The 20,271-nt window shown below is 37.5% G+C and overlaps 1 protein-coding gene across 4 annotated transcripts in view; it reads left to right on the plus strand.

Annotated features, from left to right (window-relative positions):
• The window catches only part of ENOX1 (ecto-NOX disulfide-thiol exchanger 1), a 697,060-nt gene that overhangs the window by 306,829 nt on the left and 369,960 nt on the right, over positions 1–20,271 (plus strand). Inside the window, exon 5 of one of the 4 annotated variants that reach the window (XM_043998993.1) lies at positions 4,247–4,308. The exons of the other annotated variants lie outside the window; for them this stretch is intronic. The gene's annotated coding sequence lies outside the window, so the exon portion shown is untranslated. The remainder of the gene's footprint in view (positions 1–4,246; positions 4,309–20,271) is intronic. 4 annotated transcript variants of the gene reach the window in all.

The following is a 20,271-nucleotide window of genomic DNA, read 5'->3' on the forward strand; positions in this document are numbered from 1 at the left end:
TCTTCTGGCTGTTACATAATTTGGAAGTAGACTTCTAACTCCAGATTTTTTTTTCTGTCATCTGTGCTGCAGTAAGTAATACTAATGGACTTGGGAAGTTAGAAGGAACTGATGGAAAACAAGTCAGGTTCCCCAGTGCACTAAATGTACTTAATTACTTCTCAAGGCTGTGGTGAAAGGGTGGGAATAGAACAAAATGTGTTTAAATATGAGAGCAATGGAGTGTGGTGGGTAGACACATTGCTGATTTTATTTATTACATGTAGCTATTTAATAAGAATTGGGGGGATAAGGACCATGTATTCTCTGTTATAGGGAACTTCCAGATGAGGCAAGTACTTCTGCTAGTACAGGTCAGCACCTTCTCTAAACACGGGCTTTTAGTGATTTGCCTCCCTTGAGTGCCAAAGGGTTGGGACTTGTCTAGGTCTACATAACCAGTATGTGTTGGAGACAGGAGATGAACCCAGTTCTTCTTGGTTCTGAGGTCAACTCTCTATCCACTATGGCCATGGTACCTGTAAATTTCATGGCTTTATGGAAAGTAGCAGCTGAATATATACTAATGATGGAGGAACCTATTGCAAATTAATACGGAAAAAATCATGTATTCCATTTGAGAAAGTCCCTTTAGTTTAATTATGATTATAGGACATGTTATATTAATGTCTTATAGTCCATCCATGGAGAGGAATGAAGTCTACACAATGAAATTCTCATAATAGAATTTTACAACTAAATCTCCATTAGTAGGATGAGGCCCTTGGGTCTGCTATGGAAAGTGGGTTTGCAGATTAATGAAGTTCTCCCATGTTATATTGCTGTGACCTTTGGTTGTAAAGTTGACTCCATGATTACACTCAAAGCATTTTAATTGTTAATCTTCTGAGGCTTTGGATGTTGGACATATGGACATCAGTGTCTAGATATTTTGTCACCACATACTAGTAAGAGATACTTTTATTGCCTAGTCACTCTTCCAGATCTGACTTACAGTGCCATGCTTGAGTTATCAGCAGTTAAAATGATAACCCCACCCACCCACCCACACAATTATCTTTGTTTCCTTCAGGAAAGTCTACTCTATGGCTTCATTGAGCTAAGCCTGGTATGTCAAGAGAACTCAAACTTAAGCAGGTTTTATTAGTCTAGAAAGTCTGGAAATAAGGACTCAATGACAGATTCTTTATCTATTGATGGAACTCCAGCCTTGCTCAGTTAGCAGAAGCTCCCCAACAGAGGACTGGAAACCATCGGATGAAGACCATTTTCTAATGCATTGGGAGATTCTAATCTTCATCAGTGAGGATTGATGATTGACACCAATGGAATAAAAGATCCTTGACATCTTAGTTTATTTACTTACATTCACTTTGGTATCAAAATAGCGTGTGTTCTTTTCATTTAAAAATAAACTAATAAACAAAGTTACATTGGACACAATTGTTGTTAAAACACAAAGAACAAGGAAAATCTCAGTTCTGCTGTGTTCTCTCCTCTGGTCAGACCACATCTAGAATATTGCATACAGTTCTGGATACCTCAGGTTAGAGGGAAGTGGTATCAGGAACCACAGTGCACCACAATGCAAAGACAAAAGTAATAGAAACTAAAGCAGGGAAGAATGATTAAAATGAAGGAAGTAGTAATCATCTTGACTAGATGGTAAACTCTGTGATGAGAGTGACTATCCCTTAATTATTTCTCTTTCTTAACATTTCCCACAAAAAAGCACCCCAAACAAAAGCATCAAGCTCTTGCATGATGCTAACCACTAGGCGGCGCAGTGGATAGAGGCCTGGAGTCAAGAAGACTCATCTTCCTGAGTTCAAATCTGGTCTCAGGCACTTACTATATGACACTGGTCAAATCCCTTAAACCTGTTGGCCTCATCTTTGCCAAGGAAAGCCCAAATGGGGTCACAAAGAGTTGGACACAACTAAGATGACTGAACAACAAGTAGATGACAAAAGGGAAGAAAAAATAAGGCTATTGTTACACATTGTGGAAAATAAGGCTATATGTTTTTCAAATTAATAAAGAGGCAAAGAAGAGCCATTGGTGGTATTTGGATTAGGGTTATTATTTTGAGTTGAGTCAGAAGAAAAACGGTGGGAGAGAGGAAGGCCAACAGTAACACAGTTTAAGTTGTATAGGCAAGAAAGATAGCAATGATAATAGCATTTGTATGATTAATATGATTAATAATGTTATAATAATAATAGCTAGCATTTCTAAAAGGCTTTAACTTTTGCAAAGAACTTTGCAAACATGATCGCATTCTATCCTTACAAAAACCGTAGGAGATAGGTTTATTATTATCCTCATTTTACCTATGAGGAAGCTGAGTCAGGCAGAAATGAAATGACTTGCCCAGGGTCACACAGCTAGTATCTGAGGCACTTAAATCCATTCTATCCACTGTGCTATCTAGCAGTGAAAGATCAGATATAAATCTGAAAGATCAAATATAAGTCAGAGTCCTGGCACTTCAGAGGTACAGATGTTGCCAGTACTTGATTTACTTTGGTCCTGAATATCTCAAACCACTGATTAGCACTAACAAGCATATCCACCTGAATTACGTATTTGGTCTCTCTTCTGAAGAAGCTTATGGTCCAGAATCATAGTTCATAGATTTAGAGCTAGATTGGACCTCATTGACCATCCAGTCAAACCCCTCTCTTTTGTGATTCTCTTTTTGGGATTCTGAGGCCCAGAGAAATGGGGTCACAAAGGGAGTAAATAATAAAGTCAGAATTTGAACTCAGATCTTTGGATTTCTTCTGACTTCAGAGTTCTTTGCATTATAGTAAACTGCCTCTTAGATGGAAAGAGAACAAGATGAAGAAAACTTTAGGACAATAAAATATTTTAGGACCATTTAAGGTGATGCAGATACAAAACTAGAGGCGTTTAGAGGAGAAAACACTTGTCAGAAAGCACACTGATTTCATGTTGAAGGTAGCATTTGTGCTGAGCTTTTAATGATGGGTAGGATTTCACCAAGCAGAAGATATGTGTATATTTGTGCCTCTGTGTGTGTGTGTGTGTGTGTGTGTGTGTGTGTGTGAATAGCTGTTTATATGTATGTATACATATATATATTTGTGTTTTTTAAATCATAAAATTATTATGTTCCGTTACATGTAAAGATAGTTTTTGACATTTATTTTTATAAGATTTCAAGTTCCAAATTTTTCTCCCTCCCACCCTTCCCTCCTTCTTCCTCAAGACAGAAAGCAATCTGATCGATATAGGTTATATATGTACAATCACAGTAAACATATTTCTGCATTTGTCATGTTATGAAAGAAGAATCAGAACAAAAGAGAAAAACCTCAAAAAAGAAAAAAAATAGAAACAGAATGGTTCAATCTGCATCCAGATTCCACAGTTCTTTTTCTGAATGTGGAGAACATTTTCCATCATGAGTCCTTTGGAAATATCCTGAGAAGAGTCAAGTCTATCACAAGCTGATCATTACAAAATCTTGCTGTTACTGTGTACAATGTTCTCCTGGTTCTGCTTACTTCACTCAGCATCAGTCCACTTAAGGCTTTCCAGGTTTTTCTGAAATCAGCCTGCTCATCATTTCTTACAGCATAATAGTATTCCTTTACATTCATATGCAACAACTTGTTCAGCTATTCCCCAGTTGATGGGGATTCCCTCGATTTCCAACTCCTTCCCACCACAAAGAGAGCTGCTATAAACATTTTTGTACATATGGGTCCTTTTCCCTTTTTTATGATCTCTTTGGAATATAGACCTAGTAGTGGCATTACTGAGTCAAAGGGTGGGCACAGCCCCATAGCCCTTTGGGTATAGTTCTAAATTGCTCTCCAGAATAGTTGGATCAGTTTACAACTCCACCAACAATGCATTAATGTTCCAATTTTTCCACAGCTTCTCCAACATTTATTTTCCTTTTTTTCATATACATATATATTTGTGTAATCATGTATGTGTGTGTGTGTACATTTCTAGGACTTGGGGAAGAGTCGAGACAAGAAACATTTTAAACAAAACAGTAGGAGCAAACATATGATGGTGAGGGTCTAAGTGAGGAATCTATATTGTCTGGAGCACATGGAGACTGTATAAAAGTGTAGTGACAAGTCTGGGAAGGCAAATCAGGTCCAGATTTTGAAAAGCTTTGAAAACCAGGCCAAAGAATTTAGGCTCTATTCTGAAGGTAACATATGATGAAAGGGCAAGATTTATCTGAGCCATGTTTTGTTAGGAAGAAGAGGACCTGAAGCCAAGAAGACAGCTTGGGAGGCCATTGCCCGGTCCAGGTGCAAGGTAATAAGGCCCTGATTGGCCTTCATACCACCTCTGTTCCAACCAAACTAGAGAATTGATATGATTTTAGAGATGGCTAAACTGAAGAGCAGAGAGTTTATGAGTCTCCTGAGATAGTATACCAGGCCAACTTGGAGCTACAATGCAGCTTTTGGATTTCAATGCCTCACACATACTGTATCATGAAAATATGTCTTAATAAAGGATTCTAAGCCTTTTGGGGGAGAGGATTTCCCATCATGCAGCTCCTCCCAGGATAACTCATTTTAATCCTTTATATTAATGAAAAGAAGTTAGAAGCATTTGCAAGGTTCACTTCTAAAGAGCAGACTAAATGAAAGGAGGAAAGGGCAGATCATTTAAAAGTGTAGGGTGGGGGATTTATTAAATAATAGCAGTGCTGTTCTTTCTAGGACCTACGTTTTTGAGATCCTTTTCTATTATCAGTGATGGTTTATTTTTGGGGTGGTGGTTGATCCATCCATGTGTTGTAAGTACCTTCCACAAGGGTCACATTGTCACAGTGACTGGTAGTAGAGTCGTTGGCTTTAGGGCAGTGTAAAGCTAATCATCCCACGATAGAATCAAGCCCAAGACTTTGATATCCATGGCCGTGAGCTCTTAATAATTGAACCAAGCAATCAGAGAAATTGGCTAGACTACATGGGCATTAGATAATTGCATATGTTTTTATGACAGCACATGAATAACTTGAACCTAAAATTTTTAAGGGTTTGGGTGTGTGTTTGTCTAAAATAACCAATCCAGGAGTTTTATGAGCAATTTTTCCTCGCATTTAAAAAATTACTGTGTGTTGAGTGGTCCTCTGTATTATCTGAATAATGATGCCTTATTTATGGGCAATCTAAGCTCTTTATGACCAGATTTTTAAAATGGCGTTAGTTTGGCTTTTTTTTTTAAGAAAAATAATTAATATAGGCTGCTTTTCTCAATCAGAATCTAGTTTCTCACTTTTATATAATTTCCTTTGATATAAGGGAAGAACTCTAAATCTTTGTTAAAAGAGGAAAAGTCTCTGAAACTAAGCAGGGGGGTTAGAAAGGAAGGGGAAACCTGCATTCTTTTTTTGTCTAAGGGTGCTTTGTTTTTGTTCTAGGGATTTAATTATGACTCAAAATAGTTTTCAAATATTATAGGGAAAAAATTACACACAGGAGTGTTGAATCTTACACATGGGATGCCACTATATAAGACCACACCTGTTGGGGGGCGGAGAGGGGGGTGCTCCTCAGAACCAGGTAAATCCAGCTCTGTTGGATTCGCTGGTCCCTAAGCATCTTGAGCCTTTGTAAATGCTCAGGCCAGTTCAAACACAAATGCTAACTCTCATTTCCTTGAGGCGGGCCAGAGAAACTTTAAAAGCCTTGTGCATTCTGGCGGGATAGGTCTTGCTGGTTGTGCTACCTTCCCCAAAGAATATCATCCCCAGTGGTCCTCCAACGACCAAGAGGGCACTAAAGGAACTCTAAGGGCTACACCTGGAGGAAGAAGGTCTGGAATCAAAAGTCAAGTCTTTTTTTCCTCCCCTTTGTCTGGTTACATAGGTGTTTATTCTGTGGAAGCCCAGGGACATTTGAGAAATATACTGACCCATCTCATTTTATGCAGCAGGAGAGTTTGTGAGAGGTTTGTATATGTAGAAATAAAACTCCACTTCTTATTTCTATATATAATTTCAGCCCATATTGTATAAATGTGTGTATACATATATACTATACGTATTAACGTATGTATCAATATATACTATAACACAAATTTAGAGAGAGATTTTCTTTAATAATATATTTATGTATGGATGTGTGTATTTGTAGATAGAAAGAATGGTGCATATATATATAATTGCTCATATCTAATGTATACGCATACCCATATATTCATGTGTGTGTGTGTGTGTGTGTGTGTGTGTGTGTGTGTGTGTGTGTGTGTGAAAGAGAGAGAAGAGAACTGGGAGTTCAGTAGTGGATAGAAGAGCTTTTCCAAAAGGAAGATAAAATAAAGAAACCTTGAATTCCATCCCTTGTTTAAAGCTTTGGACAAGTCATTTAATGCTATGGTGCTTTAGTGAAATTCATGCGAGGGAAGAAGCAAGAGTCAGAAACTTGTCTGTTCTAATCCTTCCTAACCCCTCAAACACTATATAGCTCTGAGCAGGTGACTATTTTTTTCTATGCATAAGCTCCTCATATAGAAAATATGGATGAAGTAAGTAAATTTCTCTATCTGGAGTATTCTGAAATATTATACGAGAGTTATTACAGTACAGAAGAACTCTTATAAATTATAACAAACCATCATTAATTTGGAGCTACAACTGGGAACAAGATAGGCAATCAGATTTGGATTATCTAAGATTAAGAAAGAAGTAAGGTGCATCCAATTGACTATACATTAAATAAAATGAACACAGGACTGTTGAACCTGTCATCTGGGATAGGTGTTAAAGGACACGCCTCTTAAAATGCAGGTTACCTTGAGACTGACAGTTGCATGAGCAGCGTTGTTGGACATACTGCCTCCAAAGTGGCTTGAACTTTTGCAAATACAAGCTCTATGTCTCCTTTACCTGAGGTGGAGACAGAATGACTTTAAAAAGATGTCTGTGTTCCGTCAATTTAATTTTCTTTGTTGTCTTCTTCACCGCCAGTAGTTGCTTTTTGAGTTATGACTCAAAGCCATTGGAAAACCTCTTTGGTTCTCTGCTGATTAGGTATCTGGGAGCCTTTGACCAAGAGCTAAGCTGCAGCTGACCTTTACACTATGTATATTAATTTTGTCACCTGTATTAGATGGGTAAACAATATTTAGAGTGAGGGCTTGGTTATTAACCTATTTAAAAGAAAAAATTAAAGCAGTTTATAAGCTCTTTCATTAAACAGTAGACTAGGTTGTAAGGGTGTGCTTTGTTTCTCTAGTCATTTTTCAGTCCTGTCTGACACTTCCTGACCCCATTCAGGATTTTCTTTTTCTTTTCTTTTCCTTTTTTTTTTTTTTTTTTTTTTGGGCAGGGCAATGAGGGTGAAGTGACTTACCCAGGGTCACACAGCTAGTAAGTGTCATGTGTCTGGGGCCAGATTTGAACTCAGGTCTTCCTGAATCCAGGGCTGGTGCTTTATCCACTGCACCACCTAGCTGCTCCAATTAGGTTTTCTTTTTTTTTGGGGGGGGGGGGGAAGATAGTGGAGTAGTTTTGCTATTTCTTTTCCAGCTTATTTTACAGATGATGAAACTGAGACAAACAGAGTTAAGTGACTTGCCCAGGGTCACATAACTAGCTAGTATCTGAGGCTAAATTTGAAATCAAGCCCACCACTTTATTGACTGCACCACCTAGCAGCCAACTGTTAAATTACATCTCCTTTGGGGCAGCTAGGTGGCGCAGTGGATAGAGCACCGGCCCTGGAGTCAGGAGGACCTGAGTTCAAATTCGGCCCCAGACACTTGACACTTATTAGCTGTGTGACTCTGGGCAAGTCACTTAACCCCCATTGCCTCACCCCCCCCCCCAAAAAATTACATCTCGTTTAATTCTTTTTTTTTTTTTTTTTGTGGGGCAATGGGGGTTAAGTGACTTGCCCAGGGTCACACAGCTAGGAAGTGTCAAGTATCTGAGGCCGGATTTGAACTCAGGTACTCCTGACTCCAGGGCCGGCGCTTTATCCACTGTGCCACCTAGCCGCCCCTTAATTCTTTATTTGTATAATTGACAAATTAAATCTAAGTACAAGACTTGGGATTTACCCAGGCTAATTTTTTAGCTTATCCAATTGGGACTTTTGCTCCAAACTCTCAAGATTTTTTAACCCTAATTGTGTCATTCAGTATATTAATACCCAGCACCCATAATTTTTGTCATGTGCAAATTTATAAACTTTCCCCTTTTGTCTTTATCCAACTTAGAGAGAAAATGTAGGTTTGGAAAGACCTCTCTTCAGGATGCAATTTCTTCATTAATCCATATGCTCTGGGACTAACAGTTGCTCAACCAGTGACAAGTTTACCTAAGGATACTTTCATTTACCCCGCTTTTCGCCATCTTCTGTGAACAAAGTTTCCATAAGATAATTTGGTAAATTTCTTGCAGCAATACAGATAGCTGATGTCTACAACATTCTGCTGATCTAATAACAATATACAAAAAGGAAATGAGGTTTAGCATGACTTGTTTTTAGTAAATGAATATTGGCTCCTAGTGATCACTAGTTGGTTTCTTAGGGTTGCAAAGTACTTGTTTAATAATGTATTATAGAGGGGGCAGCTAGCTGGCACAGTGGATTAAGCACTGGCCCTGTATTCAGGAGGACCTGAGTTAAAATCCGGCCTCAGACCCTTGACAATTACTTAGTTGTGTGACCCTGGGCAAGTCACTTAACCCCATTGCCCCGCAAAAACAAAAACCAAAAAAAATAATAATGTATTATAGATTATTTTGATGATTAATGTAGTTTCCAGAGTTCACCCTTTGGAAATCAGGACTATAGTCATCTGTCTGTAGTCCACCAATGCCTTCTGACATCTCATTCCCCGGGTTTGGTTCACAGGTTCTATGATGACATCTGCAATTCCTTCAGTGCCATAAAATATAATTTGTCTCCACCTGGAACTTAGGATTTTAGTATCATAGAAACGTAAACTTAGATTTGGTAGATTTGAAATCATTTATAACAGCCAGGCATATTATGTAACTGTTTCAAATAGCCTCACATCTAAAAATAATAATGCAATTTCTAGACTTGAGACAACCAATTATTTTGCATATATTCTTAGTAATTATTTTATTAAATAAGTGCCCTATTTACATGTGAACGTGTAGTATTGGTCCTAATCCAGAGCATTCCCCCCACCCACATAGATTATAACTCTAAAATTAAATTGCATGGAGAGCGAAATTTCTAGGTATACACTTAAAGATTAAATACAAGGAAGGGAGAAAAATATGGAACTCAATCTTACGAAAATGAATGCTGAAAAATATCTTTACATGTAATTGGAAAAGATACTATTAAGATAAAGCACAATATAAAAATTAAACTTTTTTTAAAAAGAAAAATTAAATATACAAAATTATCATATTAAATAGTTACTATGATTTTTAATTTATTTCTATTCTAATCATTATAACTTTCATTTTTGTAATCATTTTCTCTTCATCTTTGTCATTGCCATGGGTGTTCCCTTGCTAAGAATATAATTATGTATGACAAATACACACCAATATGGTAGGCACATGCATTACTTTCCATTGAAATAGGGTCACTAATGAGTTGGAAATTTGTAGCACTGACAGGTTCACAATGGCACAAAAGGATGTTTCATAACCCAAAATCAAGTCAGTCAGTAGAAAATTTAAGATATTAAGAAGTTTTTAATTGAATTACTCTATATAGATTATTTTGAGTAAGGCACAACAAGAATTAGAATTAAAACTGGCCTAACAGTTCAGAGTATCTATTACTGCATAGTTCCATCCAAAAGAATAAAATTTATCTGCCACACAGGTAGGGATGTTGCTGAATCATTATTACACATACCAACACATAAACTATTGTGCAAATGAATGCATGAATTCTTAGTTCAAGATTTTGTTATCTTCTCTCCATTTTTTCTTTTATACATATTTACTTGGGAATCCTAGCTCGTTAAGATCTTAATGCATTAAAAGGTCAGAAGTGACAATTCTTCTAAAAACAAACCTATTTCACTTCATTGCAATCAAGAGGCACAAATAGGAGATCGATTTGCAGGTAAAGAAAGATGTATTATTTAGCCCTATTTTATTATTTGTTACTTCAGAAGGCTACCTTTAAGCTTTTTTCTCACAGGTTTTACTACTCCCAAAACAGTAGTTGATATTATAAATGTATACATTACCAGTAATGTTTGCAAGACTCCTTATTTTAAGAGTAACCTAATTTCTAAGCAGCAGATGGAAGGTTAATTGTTATTTTTAGTAATATTAGACCACTTCAGTTATAAAGAGGTGTGTGTGTATATATATTTTAAAATATATATATTTTAAAATAGCAAATTGTCTACTTTCAGTCCCTATGGCTTTTATATCTCCATGTGTAAGGTTATTATAGAGCAAAGTCTTCTCCCCTTCCATTTGCTGGAATTATAAAGGATCATGCAATAAGACATCAAAGTTAAGGCTCTGGGTCTAGGAGAGAAACAACTGATCTTCAATTCTCAGAAACAAATGGCTAAAGACTGAAAAGAGAGTACCACTATCTCTCTAATAGCACCTTTCATCACCTGCCTTATATGCCTTGTAGGGTTATGGTAAGAAAAGCACCTGGCAAACCTTAGAGAGATATGTAAATGTGTATTGTTATTATCATCATCATCACCCTTAGGCTTAGCAGAGTACTAAATATATGGTAGATATTCAATAAATTCCATTTGGTCGGGTCATTGATTGGACTATCATTAATGAAAGTAAAAGGGCAAAATAGTCCATAAGTTGTTTGGGTCAAAGTAATGGAATTTTCTAGATGCCAGGTAGTTGCTTTCAGGATAACTCTTCAACCTAACAAGTCAGAAGAAGGAAATATGTTATAGAAATAGAAATGTTAGCTATTACTATTCGCCATTATTATTTTTACTTTGAGATGTCTGATTTCCAAACTAATTTCTCTTCTACTATCTCCTTTTAAAAACTTTAATTTCTCTTTCGATATTTTTTGGGAATTTCTGTTGTTGTTCAATGTTCTCTGGGGAATCTACAGAATTCTTTTTTTTTTGTGAGGCAATTGGGGTTAAATGACTTGCCCAGGGTCACACAGCTAGTAAGTGTTAAGGGTCTGAGGCCAGATTTGAACTCAGGTCCTCCTGAATCCAGGGTTGGTGCTCTATCCACTGCACCACCTAGCTGCCCCCAGAATTCTTTTTTTCATCAGGAATTTTTTTTTGCTCATTTTCCTTCAAAGCACCAATATTTATTCAGTATGTTATAGCGTTAAAGAATGTTTTGTGTATTTTTCCTTCAATATGTGTGCTAGTTTAACAGTTTCATGATTAGACACATGGTGTAAACAGTCTCTCCCAACGTGGAACTTATCCTGGCCAGGAGGGTTGGATGGGAATTGGGAGGGAGGGAACAAGGAATAAATACTAGTTTAAAAAAAAGGTATACAAATTAGACACAGCAATTTGGGGCAAGGCACTAGCAACTGGCTAGTATCAAGAGAGACATCCTGATCTGAGTTCAAATCCGACCTCAGGCACTTGACACTTACTAACTGTGTGACCCCGGGCAACTCCCCCCCCAAAAAATAGAGAAAAAAAGAAAAAAGGGAGACATCCTGTAGGTATCACTTCAGCTGAGATTTGAAGGAAACCAGAAATTTTATCAGGTGGTGTTAAGAATGGAATGTACTATAGACATGGGATATAGGCAGTACTCACTGAAACTTCAAGATGCCCAGAAATGATGGTGATGTCAAAGCAAAAGGCATCAATTAAAGAAATAAACAAATGAAAAAGATTCAATGGATAGCGAGACAAAAAAGAGGGAGGAGTCAAAAATTATTCCAAAACTTTGAGTTTGGGTGACCCATAAATAGTCATTTGAATAGGAAAGTGGTGGATTCAGCTTTAGCCAGGATGAATTCGATATGCTGATGGAACAATTAGGCACAAATATCTAACATGCAGATGGAAAGATGATACTCAGCTCAGATAAAAGATTGAAGTTTAAGATATAAATCTATGATTCCTACTTTGAAAGAGCTTAAGTCAGATGACATCACACTTTTTCTCAATGTCAGAAGCAAGGTCATCAGCTAAAAGCCTGGCGGGGCAAAGTTGGGTGTGGGAGTTTGAGCTGTGTGTGAGGAAGGTTTTGAACAGACAGTGTTGGCCCTGGAGATAAGATCATGCCAAATGCATCTGGTACTGGAGGTATAATTTGCCTTGAAATGACTGTAATGTGAAAACAGAAGGCATTAATGAAGCTTTACAGAGTTAGGGTCATCTTTCATGATAGGATTGCGGCAAAACCCTGGGCCAGAATGAAGAGATTGTTCTGGAAGCTTTCATTGAGTGTATCTACTAATAATTTCTATTCATTTTTCCTTTGAAAGTGTTTTTCCCCTTCTGTAATCAGTTTAACAGACTACCATGGGATGTGATGGCAAATGTGTTGGGTAGTTCAGTCCTTGTTGTTGAAATGCTTTAGGACACTTTGTAGCCATGTAATATTTGGTGACATAGATGGCATTTTCCATGTCAGTTTGTTTTCTTGCATATAAGACTGCATTTTGTTAACTTTTGATGGGAGCATCTGTTGTCAGCCTTTACCGTGAGCATCGACAATACTTGAATCCATGATTAAAAAGCCAGTGGCAGGATAGCCTTAGATGCTGTGTTTTAAATCAGATTTGTCTATAGTGCAGAAGTAAAATACTTCAGAATCTGCTTACTATTTTACCTTTGTGTAGATTTCTGCTCAACTGTTTTGGTCGATTTGAAATTTAGCAGCCCTTTACAGAGTTCCAGATAATGGAGAATTTCAGCCTGAACTCACAAAAAATTAAGTATGTAAGCACTTGTAAACCCATCCTGGGGAATGTGCGTGATCACCTGTGGAAAGAAAATCTCCAGTACTCTCCTCCTAGCTCCCCTAGATTGAGCCTAGATTATTATTAAAGTGGTTGACAGATGCTGTGGATGACAGTTTTTCCCCAGTAAGAAAGTAGATTGATGCAGACCATTGGTCTAATGTTTCCCAGAGCATCAAAGAGTTGGGGGGAGGATGAGAATGAACAAAACAGCATAATTCAGGAAGTTATTGTGTGTTTTGCAAGAAACACAAGCTTGATTATGCAGGGCTTACCTTGTTTAGGACATTTTTATATTTCTTGGGCAAAATGATTTCTTTTTTTTTTTCCAAGGCATTTGTTGTTGTACTGATTAAATTGGGTAGGCTACTTAATCACACAAGAACCAGCCAACTAACCTGCCCTAAGCTACCACTCTGGTGGAACCCAGTCAAGCTGAAAGTTTTGATTGCTGTGATGATGGCTCTGTAGTTTGTGATAGAAGGAAATGTGGAAAGCTTTTCTAAGTTTTGTTTTGTTTTGTTTTTGTTTTGTTTCATTTTTCTTTTAAAGGTGCCAGGATAATCCAGGTTTACTCACATGAATTTTTTTTTACTGACATTTGTAGTATAATTCTACTGTAGCAAAAAGTCAGCTTAAGATAGATATACCTGCTGGGTGAGAAGCAATTCCAGGACAATCCTGTGACTGCACTCTTCTAAGCAGTCAAGAAAATTATCAGTTTGCTACTCCTGAGACTGTTGTCATAAAAATTCTTAATGAAAATTAAGAGTCTTGCTTTCTACCAAAATAGCATTTCATTCAATTCAGCAACAGTAAGCCTTCAAGTGGTAAAAGCTTCTGCTGATCTGCATTGGTGTAACCTTCGTGGGAGTTCCCTACGCCAGTGAAATTTCAGGTCCATCTGTATTTGTATTTATATCTATAAATCAATCTCTCTCTCTCTCTCTCTCTCTCTCTCTGTATATATGTGTATATATAGTGTGTATATATATATATATATATATATATATATATATATATATACACACACACACACCCCCAAATCCCCTAAAACTATTCAGCCAACATATATTAAGGACCTACTACTGTGTGCTAGGTATTGAGACCTGAGAGAAGATCTGGCATTTAGATAAGATTTGGATAGTTCCCTTATGGAGTTTACAGTTTAGGAGGGGATATGACATATACAAAGATAAATAGCATTCTATATACTATACTACGTGGTTATAACAAATGGATTAGATTAGTGTCTTGTAATGTATGAGGGGGGAAAGGCTGTCCCCAGTGGCTGGATCAGGGAACTCTTCCCTGCATTAGCTTTTAAAGATGGATAGTAACTCAGACTTAGAGGTAGAGAGAGAGAGAAGCCATTCCAAATGTAGAAAAGAGTATGAACAAAGTTACGCGATGGTTGGGGTCCATTTTGGCTAAATACTTAGTACTTGGAATGTTACGTAAGTCGAGGTAAGGGTTTACAAGACCGGAGAATGTTGAAGGACAGGCAAAGAAGTGTTAACTAAGGCTCTGGTAGCCATCATTTATATAGGGCTTTGAGATTTGCAAAGCACTTTACATATGTTATCTCATTTGATCTTCACACCAACTCTGTAAGGCAAGTACTGTTATTATCTCCATTTAACAGATAATGGTATGAAACCAAGTGAAGTTTGGTGTCTTGTCATGGGTCCTATAGCTAAGAAGAATCTGAGGCAGGATTTGAACACAGGTCATCCTGATTCAAGTCCAAAACACTATCTACTGCACCACCTTAGTTCCTTCAGTCTCAAGTGTGGAGTCATGGGCTGCCATTAGCTTTCTTTCTTTCTTTCTTTCTTTTTTTTTTGGTGAGGCAATTGGGGTTAAGTGACTTGCCTAGGGTCACACAGCTAGTAAGTGTTAAGTGTCTGAGTCCGGATTTGAACTCAGGTCTTCCTGACTCCAAGGCTGGTGCTCTATCTACTGCACCACCTAGCTGCCCCTTGCCATTAGCTTTCTGTGGGCAAATCATTTAAACAATGAGCCTCAGTTCCCTAACATAAAAAGGAGAGTGTTGAACTAAAAGGTCTCTAAAGCCTTAACCATCTCTAAAAGCCTACAAGTCTACCTTTCACAGAAAGTTTAGCAGAGGAAGAACTTCCATTTTAGCAACTGCCCATTGCTCATTACTTCCTTTCTGGGCTATTACAGTACCCTTTTAAACAGATATCTCCATCCCACCTCTCGCTCTGCTGGCTTTCTCTTCATTCCCATCTTTCATTTTACTTCCTTAGGCACCTATCTTACTTGTCATTTCTTTGCTCAGAATTCTCTAAAGCTTTCCTATTACCTGCCACATTCAGATTCCTTAAAACAGCATCCAAGGCCCTCCACGATCTGACATGATGCCACCTCTTTAGCCTTATTTCATATTACTTCATATTATATATGACTCATTTTCTCATTCTGTGTCCCGGCTGAATGACTTTATTCTCTCTTCTCTAAATGCGCTGCTTTCCTGTGGCTGTATCTTTGCTCATTCTAAGCTTGATTGTTTCCTCTTTCCCCTTAAGCTCTTAAATTCTTACCCATCCTTTAAAGTCCAGCCCCCATACCCCCATAATCCTATCTGTAATTGCTTTCTTCTCCAGCGCTTAAGAAGCATTGTGTTTTGTCCTTCTCTAATACAATTAATATATATTATTGTGTAGCATATTTATTTATGTATGTATGTGTGTATGTATGTATGCATCTCTGTCCACTCTCCCTACCTTCAAGGCCCTAGTACAGGCTCTCTGAGGGAAGGGACTCTGTCTCAGCTAAAGCTTGGATCTTTCTTCAGTGCTCAACACCATGCTTTGCACACAGTAGGTGAATAACAAATGACTATTTTAAAATTCTAGTACAGCAATATGCATACTACAGAATAACATATGATGAATACACCCGAGAAGGGTAAAATAAAGTGCGTTGTGAGCTCTTAGGAGCCAGGCCATTCAGACAGGATGATGGAGCGGAGGAGCATTCGAATTGGGTCTGCTGTGGATCAGATTCAAGTCCCTCAGTTGGGGGCCTGATTATGCTCTGTCCTCCCAGGGTCTCTTGATTTGGGATGATCTAGGATAGTCTAAACCTTTTCAACCTCTGACTTATCTAGATACGAATCCCTGATGTAGCCTCCTAAAGTGAGATATTATTCGCCCTATCATTCATACGGGTAATGCTTTCCCAGTGTAGTAGTTAAGAAATGCATAGACCCTCCTAGAATCTCTCAGCTTGCTGAGACTTCCCAGAACAGGAATCCCTGACAAGTTGTCCGTCATTCTGACTGTACTGGAAGACTTCCAGCAGTGGTGGTGAATTTGTTAACTCCTAAGAAATCCCATTCCACTTTTAGACAGCCCTGGCTTTAAGGACTTTTTTTTTCTTCTTCCTTCTTGTTATCAAGTCATAATCTGCTGGTTGGCAACTTCTTCTCATTCTCTGCCCTCCCTCATGCATAAAAGCCCTTCACCTACTGGAAGACAACTGTCATTTCCCGACCCCCCCCCCCACCCCCAAATAAGTTTTCTCTGCTTCAGTTGAAAAGTTTGTGTTCTTTCAGCTAATCTTTGCAGGTTATTTCTTTTGTTCCTTTATCAGCCTGATTCTCTTCCTCTGAACACACTCCAGCTTATTCCATGTATTGACTCTAGGTAGCAGTAACCCCTTTTCTTTGATTTCTGCTCCACTTCATCAGCTCAAAAAAAATAAACATCCCTCTTCCAAACAAAGAAAAACCCTTCTTTTTCCTCTTTTTTCTTTTATTACCAACTTCAGTTTATTCTGAGATATTTGCAAAATGCTTAGCACAGTGCTTGACACATAGTAGGAGCTTAATAAAAGCTTGCTTCTGCCCCCCCCCCCAGTTCTAGATACTGTATTTAAAGTACATTACAATGTAAACACTAAAACCATATACAAATGCGGGCTATTTTCAAACAATTATTCTCATCATCATCCTTACTTGACCTTAATTCCATCTTCTATATAAGTTGTATTGTAGTTACTTAAAAAAACAACAACAAACAACCTAAATTGGTTAGTTAATTTCCTCTGCATTCGTATCTGTGCCCTTTTCCTTCCACAGTATAATTTGCATTTATGTTGGTAGAATTGTGTTCTTAACAGTATTCTATTTATCCTAAGCCAACTTTATGGTATTTTTAGGCATGAGATCCTTCCTATTCTCTCTGAAATCTACTCTATCAATATCCAGATTTCATTCCACCTCCTTATCTATTATTTAAATGCTTGGAAGAAAAATTGCTTTCTCCCAAGCTTTCTGTCATTTTCACTTTGGCAGTGGGTTACATTATTTTTTTTCCCAAAAAATATTATTTCTTTTTAAAGCTCTTTTAAAATTTTTATTTCCAAAATCTCTCCTTTCCTCCCAGCCCACTGAGAAGTCAAGCAAAATGACATCAATTATAAAAATGAAATCATGTAAAACATATTTCCATATTAGCCATATTGCAAAAAAGTGAGAAAATTATACTTAATCTTGCACACAGTCCATCAGTTCTCTCTTTGGAAGTGGATAGCTTTTTTTTTTTTTCATCATGAGTCCTCTGGAATTGATGTGGATGCTATATTGAACAGAGTAGCAAAGTCTTTCACAGTTGATCATCATTATAAAATTGTGGTTACTGGGCACAGTGATATCTCCTGGTTCTTCTAATTTCACTTTGCATCTGTTAAGGGTTAAAATTCTAGCTAGTCTGTCTAAAATATCTAATGAGTGGTCGCCAATAAATTATAAGCTTTAGCAAGAGTTAGGCTTTTAAGCATTTATTAAGGAAAACAAGAATTTGGTAAAGAGAGAGAGAAAGGCCTAGATTCCTATCTATTAAAGGGAGAGCACATTTCTAGCTCCGCTCTCCACCAGAGTCCAAAGGCAAGAGCGCGAGACTGAGCGCCAGTCTCTTCCTTCCTCCTCCCACTAGCCCGCGTCACTTCCTGACTCCTGGTCTTGCCCTCAAAGACCTTCGCTTCATGGGCAGAACTCTTCTACAGTAAGTCTCCAGCAGGTGGCGTCATTCCAATTGTTACACATCAGTTCATATAGGTCTTGAGATACTTTATTCTGAAACTATACTCCTCATCATTTCTAATAGTACAATACTATTCCATCACAATAACATGCAATTTGTTCTACCATTCCTCAGTTGATGAGAATCCCTTCAATTTCCAATTCTTTGCCACTACAAAAAAAGAGCTAACATAAATATTTTTGTACCTGTAGGTTCTTTTCCTTTTTTATCTTGTTGGGGGTACAGATGTAGTTGTGGTATTGTTGGGTCATGTAAGGGGCTAAAATTCTAGCTAATCTGTCTAAAATATCTAATGAGTGGTCACCAATAAATTATAAGGTTTAGCAAGAGTTAGACTTTAAGCATTTATTAAGGAGAATAAGAATTTGGTGAAGAGAGAGAGAAAGAGGCCTAGATTCAGCTATCTATCTCAGGGCGCTACAGTTCTCCTGCTCAGCTCTTCATGAGAGTCCTTGTGAAAAAAAAAAAAAAGAGAGAGCCAGCCTCACCCCTTCTTCCTCCCACAAGTAGACATCACTTCCTGACGCCAGAGAAAAGCCTCATGGCTTGCCCTTGGACACCTTCTCCTCATGGTTGAGCTTTCCTACAGTAAGTCTCCAGCAGGTGGCGTCATTCCAATCATTACAGTCCCCCCTTTGTTTCTTCAAGGAACACGAGTGTTTCCTTGATGAAACACACCCTATGCTAACAAGCAATATGTAAATAACAATATAGGAAAAGGGAGAAAAGGAAAGTTTGTCCAGAGGGGCGCTCCTTCATGAACCGGCACTTTGACACTGGCCTGCAGAGGGAGGGCCTCTGCAGAGAATACATGTTACAGATGGTGTATATAATAACAGAAGGGGAAAAGCAAAACAACAAAACCAAACTGCTCATTTAAAGTCTTTGAAAGTCTTTTCCCAGATGACTCTTGGGATGTCCTCTGGGTGTAGTCGTGGAATGGAAGTCTTTTCAGGAGTTGATGTGTGGATGCTGGTAATCAAACAAGAAACTTTCCTACAAAATTGAGCTTAACACAACTTTAAAATAGCTTTTTCAATAATCAAATCAAACAATGAAAGTTCTCAAAAACATGTCTAAGGGAATTCAGAATCTTAGTTGTCATACATGAAACATATGATAAAACAAAAACTGAAACATTTTCTAAAAGTTAATATTACTATAGTCCCCCCTTGTGGAGGGTAAATTGAGAAGACAATTGCTGCGATATTCATTAAAAAATAATTTTTATCTTTGTTTCATCATTTTTCATTATCTGCCTAATTATCCTCATGCCATTAGGAGAAATGAAAAAATGTAATATAATTGGTAACAGATGTCAAGGCCAAATCCAACACTGTATTTATCATGACACCTGAGATAATTATGGAGGTTACCATAAAAGAACAGAGAAATGATGGGGTAAGAGCATTCCTACACTTGAGCAATGTATACTGCTCATGTTGTATGCCAGGCTTAAAATACGTGGATGGAATATATGTCCATGGCACCAAACATATTGGAGGAAACTGAGTCAGACTTAATCAGATGCATGGGATTGGGACATCCATGGCATCAGGCATATAGGAGGGAGCATAGAAGCCAGGTGTAGAATGAGATGGGTGGGATGAAAACTTCCAGCCATCTGTACAATATTGTGGGGAAAAATTAAACCAAGAAAAAACAACCTCAATGTTTGTCAAAAGCCATTCCCTCAGCCATACTTGATTTCATGCATGTCTCCCCTCATGTGACAGTTCAATGTCTGTTCTTGCATGTATTCCTCTTGTGATCAGATGGCATCCTGGCCAAATGGCATCTGATAATTCAGAGTGAAGGCAATTAATGTCTTAAATGATAAATTCCCATAATCCAAGTCTCATGTGGATTTAAAAATTGAGGATAATAATGATCACAAAAAATTCCAATGTACCTTGACTCAGAATGTAATATACAGTTATGCAATAATTTCAAATAATACCTCTTTTTTTTTACTAAGTATACAATTACTTTTGTGAAAAATCAGAACATATTTAAATACAAGTTAAAACACAACACAAACTTAAAGAAAACTTTTTTTGAAAAAAAAAGAAAAACTTTTACAAATGTTCCCCTCTGGTTTTTTGAATATGCTTATCAAAAATAATACTTCTAGAATCAATTTTCACTTGCCATGGCAACCAATTTGCCAGGGAAATGCTTTATAGAGTTCGATCAAATAATCTAATCAGTTGAGAGAAAAAAATAACAAAAACAAACAACTTGGAATATGGGAGCACAATACTCCCAGAATTAACATTGTATTATGAAATCAAAACCATCTTGCATTGTTT

Source organism: Dromiciops gliroides, chromosome 3, assembly GCF_019393635.1.
Source record: "Dromiciops gliroides isolate mDroGli1 chromosome 3, mDroGli1.pri, whole genome shotgun sequence".
Taxonomy (NCBI): domain Eukaryota; kingdom Metazoa; phylum Chordata; class Mammalia; order Microbiotheria; family Microbiotheriidae; genus Dromiciops; species Dromiciops gliroides.